Genomic DNA, 7,717 nt, shown 5'->3' on the forward strand with positions numbered 1-7,717 from the left:
AGAGAGAAAGAGAGAGTGAGAGAGAGAGAGAAGGGGAAACAGACAGCAAGACAGAGACAGAACAGAAGGAGTGAGAGAGAAGGATGGGGTTAATGAACTCTCAACCTCCTCTCTCATTTATTCACTCTCTTAAGCTTGTCTCAGCATGACGCCAGACATTCCATCAAAATCCAGAATGCTCCAGAATATTTTAACTAATATTTTGAACTCCAATTGTATAACTACAATTTAGGGATATGCATGTATTTTGATAATCGGACATGAAAACCATTAAAAAGATGTAAAAGGCGGAACGTTAGGGGGGAGAGAAATCCCCCCCATCCCTGACACCATGTACATAATAAAGCTCCTCTCTCTCTGCAGCGAGCAGGACAGCTACGTTAAGCAGCAGCAGCAGCAACAGCACATGTAAACTACCTTTCTATTTGTATTGAGCAGGAGAGTGATCAGTGACGCTGTCGCCTCTTCTGCAGGTCATCACTCTTAATGCTGCATCTGGGTGTGTGTGATGGGTTTCAGAGTGTCTGTGTGTGTGTGTGTGTGTGTGTGTGTGTGTGTGTGTGTGTGTGTGTGTGTGTGTGTGTGTGTGTGTGTGTGTGTGTGTGTGTGTGTGTGTGTGTGTGTGTGTGTGTGTGTGTGTGTGTGTGTGTGTGCTGTGTGTGTGTGTGTGGGGGGCCAGCTAGGAGGCAAATTGCTCACCAGCCAGCCATGGAGGCCGCCTTGCTTATTATGCATGGGCTACTGTGACATGCTTTAAAGCCACTCCTAAAATGGGTGCCTGGTGGACTGACATTGCTAGCAGTGTTACTGAAAAAGGACACAGTGTGAGGATGTACCTTTGTGATGATATTTCTGCTGGGAAATATGATGTGGCCGCGGTGGAACATCCCTTTATGTGAGTTGTCTGAGGTATTGTAGTGTACGGTCATGAGCGAAGACATAAAGGCTTTGTCATGATGTAGAGTCCTGGGATCGTGTGTAATGCATCAACTGCGTTTAGTCTGTGATTTGACCACAGAGGTGTTCTCAACCACATTGGGTCACACTTTATTTGGAGAGTCCTGATAGTCCATCTGCAGATGGTCTATAGATAGTTTGTTGATAGTATGACTATCTGTTGATAAACAAGTGCTTAGTAAGGTTACGGTTAGGGGTAAGGGTTAAGTTTAGAGCTAGGTTAAGGGTTAAGGTTAGGGCTAGGGTAAGGGCTTGGTTTAGGGCTAGGATAAGGGTTAAGGTTAGGGTTAGGGTAAGGGTTGGGTTTAGGGCTAGGGTAAGGGCTAGGTTTAGGGCTAAGATAAGGGTTAAGGTTAGGGCTAGGGTAAGGGCTAAGATAAGGGTTAAGGTTAGGGCTAGGGTAAGGGTTGGATTTAGAGCTAGAATAAGGGTTAAGTTTAGGGCTAGGGTAAGGGCTAGGTTTGGGGCTAGGATAAGGGTTAAGGTTAGGGCTAGGGTAAGGGTTGGATTTAGAGCTAGAATAAGGGTTAAGTTTAGGGCTAGGGTAAGGGTTGGGTTTAGGGCTAGGATAAGGGTTAAGGTTAGGGTTAGGGTAAGGGTTGGGTTTAGGGCTAGGGTAAGGGCTAGGTTTAGGGCTAAGATAAGGGTTAAGGTTAGGGCTAGGGTAAGGGCTAAGATAAGGGTTAAGGTTAGGGCTAGGGTAAGGGTTGGATTTAGAGCTAGAATAAGGGTTAAGTTTAGGGCTAGGGTAAGGGCTAGGTTTGGGGCTAGGATAAGGGTTAAGGTTAGGGCTAGGGTAAGGGCTAGGTTTGGGGCTAGGATAAGGGTTAAGGTTAGGGCTAGGGTAAGGGCTAGGTTTGGGGCTGGGATAAGGGTTAAGGTTAGGGCTAGGGTAAGGGTTGGGTTTAGGGCTAGGATAAGGGTTAAGGTTAGGGCTAGGGTAAGGGCTAGGTTTAGGGCTAGGATAAGGGTTAAGGTTAGGGCTAGGGTAAGGGCTAGGTTTGGGGCTGGGATAAGGGTTAAGGTTAGGGCTAGGGTCAGGGTCAGGGCTAGGTTTAGGGCTAGGATAAGGGTTAAGGTTAGGGCTAGGGTAAGGGCTAGGTTTAGGGCTAGGATAAGGGTTAAGGTTAGGGCTAGGGTAAGGGTTAAGGTTAGGGCTAGGATAAGGGTTAAGGTTAGGGCTAGGGTAAGGGTTAAGGTTAGGGCTAGGGTGAGGGCTAGGTTTAGGGCTAGGATAAGGGTTAGGTTTAGGGCTAGGATAAGGGTTAAGGTTAGGGCTAGGGTAAGGGTTAAGGTTAGGGCTAAGATACGGGTTAAGGTTAGGGCTAGGATAAGGGTTAGGTTTAGGGCTAGGATAAGGGTTAAGGTTAGGGCTAGGGTTAGTAGATAGTTAGTTGAAATGTTACTGATAGTCTGTTAATAGTCTGTAGAGCATCTACAGTTGGACCATCCAAATAAAGTGTTACCCCACAATGTGTTGTTCCAGTATCTGATTTGCTTAACATCTAGACGATTCAAGATTTGTTCTGTATTTCAATAAACACTCATCGAACTAATCATCTCATTGTAAGCACTGACCTTCACTAAACTATTGATTGTAGAATTGCAAATGATCGTTATCAATGCAGCGGGATGGAAGTAACATAATACAACAACTAATCCAGAAAACAACACCCACAGCCAGCATCTCTACATACCCTGCATTTACAAACCCCCGGGCCCAGGGGGAGCTATATTCAACCTTGAGGTTCAAGTTCAAGTTCAAAGTCATGGAACGGAGGCGCCGGGAACAAGGAATTGCCACCCACGAGCAGACCGCTGCCGAGCCAAATGTACATGAGCCCTCCTAGATGAGATGGGCCTATGATCGTTCTTGTAGGGCTATTCAACCAGTTTTTTTTACCAGCATGAGGGAGGAACAGTGGACAGACAGCCTGTGTCACATTACAAAACACCCCAGAGGAACTCCCCTCTCTCTCTCTCTCTCTCTCTCTCTCTCTCTCTCTCTCTCTCTCTCTCTCTCTCTCTCTCTCTCTCTCTCTCTCTCTCTCTCTCTCTCTCTCTCTCTCCCAGGCTATAATTATGCTAATAGTATGTATATAGCTGCGGCTCTCTCCCTCAGAGCGTTATGGAAGGATACTCAGGTTCCCTTATGCCTTTTCTCCCCCTGTAACAGTATTAGGACTCCCACTGAAAGAGGGACGGGCGGCGAGGCGGGCGTAAAAAGGGGACGGGATAGAGAGATAGGGTGGGGTGGCAAATGCAACATGACCAGCGTGCTCCTCTGTCACGGTGCGGTGTCGGTGGCCATTGTCTGGCCAGGAGAAAAGAAGGGGCAGCCGGAGGAGGAGAAGAACAGTAATGGAGAGACCAAGAATGGGCTGTGCATATTAAACGACAAGCCAGCCCATTCAGAGAGGATAGACAGACCTGGTGATGATGGAGGGAAATGGAGGGAAAATAGGATGAGATAAAGGGGGAATTCAAGAGAGAGGAAGAGAGGGGGATGGAGAGAGTTCTGAATGAAAGAAGTAATTAACGAGAAAGAACGAGAGGCCACAAAGAAATAGAAATGCAGAAAAAAGAGAATGAAGGAGAGATGTTTTGCATTCCATTCAAAAATGACAGCAGAACATTGTTGGGGCTGAACTCCTTAGTACAGTAGGTGAAATGGTCTTAAAAAATCATGAAGTAGTTGATCAGACACAACTAGAAAGGATCCTTTTTCCTGCTATACTGTAACACAGCCTACTTCTCCCCACAACTTCATGCACAGCTACAGAACTCTCAGTCTCAGATCCCAAAAGCAGAGCACTATCCACAGGAGGTTGGTGGCACCTTAATTGGGGAGGACGGGCTTGCGGTAAAGGCTGACGCGGAATAGGTAGAATTGTATCAAATACATCAAACACGTGGTTTCACATGGCAGGTAGCCTAGCGGTTAACAGTGCTGGGCAATTAACCGAGAGGTAGCTGGTTTGAATCCCTGAGCCGGCAAGGTGGAAAAATCTGCCGTTCAGCCCTTGAGCAAAGCAGTTAACCCCCAACAACACCGGCAGCCCCTGCAACTCTCTGATTCAGAGGGATTGGGTTAAATGTGGAAGGCACATTTCGGTTGAATGCATTCAGTTGCCCAACTGACTAGGTATCATTTTTCCTTCCATGTGGTTGATGCCGTTTCATTTACGCCGTTCCAGACATTATTATGAGCCGTCCTCCCCTCAGCAGCCTCCTGTGGTACTATCACTATCATAGAGCAACTATAGAGGAGTATTAGTATCAAGTTTCAGCTCTGGGCCTGAGAGGTGTCAACAGAGGTGGTCTGGGTGTGTGAGCCATCAGCCATCTCTCACTGGTTCACAGCTATCATATGTGCTGCTGTCGTCCTCGTCCCGGGCGGCAGTGCAGTGTGGTCACCATCTGTCCCTGTGTCACATCGAGGCAGGAGGAAACACGCTCTTTCTCGCTGCTCTCTCTCTCTCTCTCTCTCTCTCTCTCTCTCGCTCTCTCTCGCTCTCTCTTCATTCTATCTCGTTCTTTTCCTCTGTCTCTCTCTCACTCACACTTTCTTTCCCTCTTTCTCTCTCTCTTTATTCCCTCTCTCTTTTGCTCTCTTCCTCTCACTCCCTCTCTCACCCTCTCTCTTTCTCTCCCCCCTCCTATCTCACTATTACTCTGTCCCCCACCTCTCTCCCTATCTTCCTCCTCTCTCTCTCTCTCTCTCTCTCTCTCTCTCTCTCTCTCTCTCTCTCTCTCTCTCTCTCTCTCTCTCTCTCTCTCTCTCTCTCTCTCGCTGCTGTATTGTGTTGAGATATTGTATCTTCAGGGCAGGGTGCATATGGCCTCAGCTGAGTTACAAAGTTATCACTCTATAAACGAGACATACAGAGGAGGAAGTCTTTCTCAGGCAGAAAATGTCAACCTTGGAAAAACCGCAGATCCTCTCCAATAGAAGGGGGATGTGAGGCAGCGCTGATCGACCAGAAAACAATGTTTAGCTTCTATCTGTACTATTTCTACCCCCTAAGAGCGGACGTGTTAGATGTTCTATGTTGTTGTAAGGTGTTTTGAATTCCCGAAATGTATCATGAATGCTATGGTTTTCTTTCCTTCATAAAAGGAGAGAGAGACATTGAGAGATGGACTGACAATGATCAGTTGTTTATTCTGAGAATCGCAGCGCCCCTGGAGACCAGTATGTGGCAGTGTGTCACAGTACAGAACAGTCACTTGAGTACATCTTCACATCAGTGTGTGTGTTTGTGTGTGTGCGCTGTGAGACAGACACACAACGTCTGTAGAAGAGAGAGGGAAAAGGATACCTAGTCACTTGCACAACTGAACGCATTTAACCCAACCCCTCTGAATCAGTTGTTGTGGAGGTTAAGTGCCTTGCTCAAGGGCAGAACGGCAGATTTTTTTCACCTTGCCTGCAAAGGGATTCTAACAAGCAACTTTTTGGTTACTGTCCCAACGCTCCAACCGCTAGGCTATAAGCCTAAAGAGGGAGAGAGAGGAGGAGAACCAAGCAGAGTGCAGCGGCACACAGACACAGCTCAGCCAAAAAGCCATAATATTGTCATTAAGGAATTCAACAGATTAATTGCTCTAAATACCTGGAAATGTCTAAGATCTAGTGGTTGTTGGTTGTCATTTCCTCTCTGGGTCCTAAGCACTAAACCCTCTGTGTTGATCTTGGCTGTTCTCTCGCTGGACCGGAGTGTATCACATGGACACTGATACCTTCCACAGGGATCCTCCACCCCCCACCCCCCACCCCCCCACACCGAGCAGCTAGACCCCATAACGTCTCAATGATAACTAAACCTGGAGAGGCTGTAGGCTGGCCTGGCTGGAGGGATGAAACACACTGTGTCTTTAGCTCAGAGCACCTTATGTTTCTCCAGGGAGGGATGACATGATGTGCTAATGAAGGAGGGGAGAATTGCTAGCTAGAATGTGCCCTTTCTTTGCTAGCTATTAGCTGTTAGCGCTACAAGACTAGTCCCCTCTCTCTAATGTAGCCGTTAGCTGTTTAGATGTTAGCGATTAGCCGCTAGCGCTAACCCCCAGTCCAGATCGACCCCCAATGCCTCATTCATGTCACATTCCCACCTCATGACCTCATAGAGGATGTATGCATTAACCAGATGTGGATATGAGGGTCTTGAAACAGGAGAGGACAGGACTAGCTATTGCTGGCCTTCTTTGGCCTTGAAGTAGGGGCCCCTGCTGTCCTTACACTGAGAGTGGAGGGATGAATAGGAGAGATATGAGAGGGTCACCTAGATGAAGCCACCGTGTTGATGGACAGATAGCGCTTTCTTTGATGACATATTGATGCATTCCGTTTGAGATATGTGATATGCATGGCTCCAAATGAAGGGTGCTGTACCGCGGCAGCTTTGGTTCGAGCGAGAGCCAAATGGCTTTCTGGCTTCCTCCTCTTGCATTTGTTTTCCCGCTCCCTTCTTAGTCTATCTATCATTGTTTTCCATGTATCTCTACAAGCTTGAGTCAAAGAAAAACACAAACACTAATAAAAAGATAATCTAGATAATGTCCACCGCCCCCACACACACACACACACACACACACACACACACACACACACACACACACACACACACACACACACACACACACACACACACACACACACACACACACACACACACACACACACACACACACACACACACCATGGAAGTATAGTCCACAGTACAATATAGCAAGCCCAGATTTTCTTCTTTGTCATCTATTCTCAACTACAGCACGTGTTTTCCTTTTTCAGCTTTCTTTACCTGACATGGCAATCTGATGATGAGCCAGACCCATTATTTCTGCCTTGCAGTGAGAGATAGAAGCCCAATGTTGTGTCTGTGTAGAACCAACACCATCCCTCTATGTCAGAGGTGGGAGTAATATCCCGGCGGTCCAAGAACTGGGAACGTCCGGAGGTGCAAAGGAATGATGTCATTCATTCTCCCGGGGCAATCTTTTCCCTGCTCCGGAATATATGAGAGAGAGAGACAGAGAGGGAGAGAGAGATAGAGACAGAGAGAGGGCGAGAGAGAGACAGAGATAGAGAGAGAGACAGACAGAGTGAGGGTGAGAGAGAGAGAGAGAGAGAGAGAGAGAGAGACAGAGAGAGACAGAGAGAGAGAGAGAGACAGACAGCGAGAGAGAGATAGAGACAGAGACAGAGAGAGAGGGCGAGAGAGAGACAGAGATAGAGAGAGAGACAGACAGAGTGAGGGTGAGAGAGAGAGACAGAGAGACAGACAGCGAGAGAGAGAGATAGAGACAGAGACAGAGAGAGAGGGCGAGAGAGAGACAGAGATAGAGAGAGAGACAGACAGAGTGAGGGTGAGAGAGAGAGAGAGAGAGAGAGAGAGAGAGACAGACAGAGTGAGGGTGAGAGAGAGAGAGAGAGACAGAGAGAGAGAGAGAGAGGAGAGCGAGGCCCTATTTGCATGCTGCATACGTTACCAGGTGGCTCTGTCCACCAGGGTACAAATTAGATTTCCTGACAACAAGGTAGGAGAGAATAGAACGAGCTGTTCTGCTGCCCTCCCTCCCATCCCTTCCTCTGCGTCTCTCCACCCCTCCATCCCTCCCTTCCTCCCTTCCTCCGAGTCTCTCCACCCCTCCCTCCCTTCTTTAACTGTCGTCAAAGCCTGGAAAATGTCAAAACATTGGCGTACAAGATCATGCACAGCTAGGCTGCTACTGTTAGATATAAGCATGTTTTCTAAGA

This window comes from Salmo salar, chromosome 02 (assembly GCF_965601325.2).
Source record: "Salmo salar chromosome 02, fSalSal1, whole genome shotgun sequence".
NCBI classification, from domain to species: domain Eukaryota; kingdom Metazoa; phylum Chordata; class Actinopteri; order Salmoniformes; family Salmonidae; genus Salmo; species Salmo salar.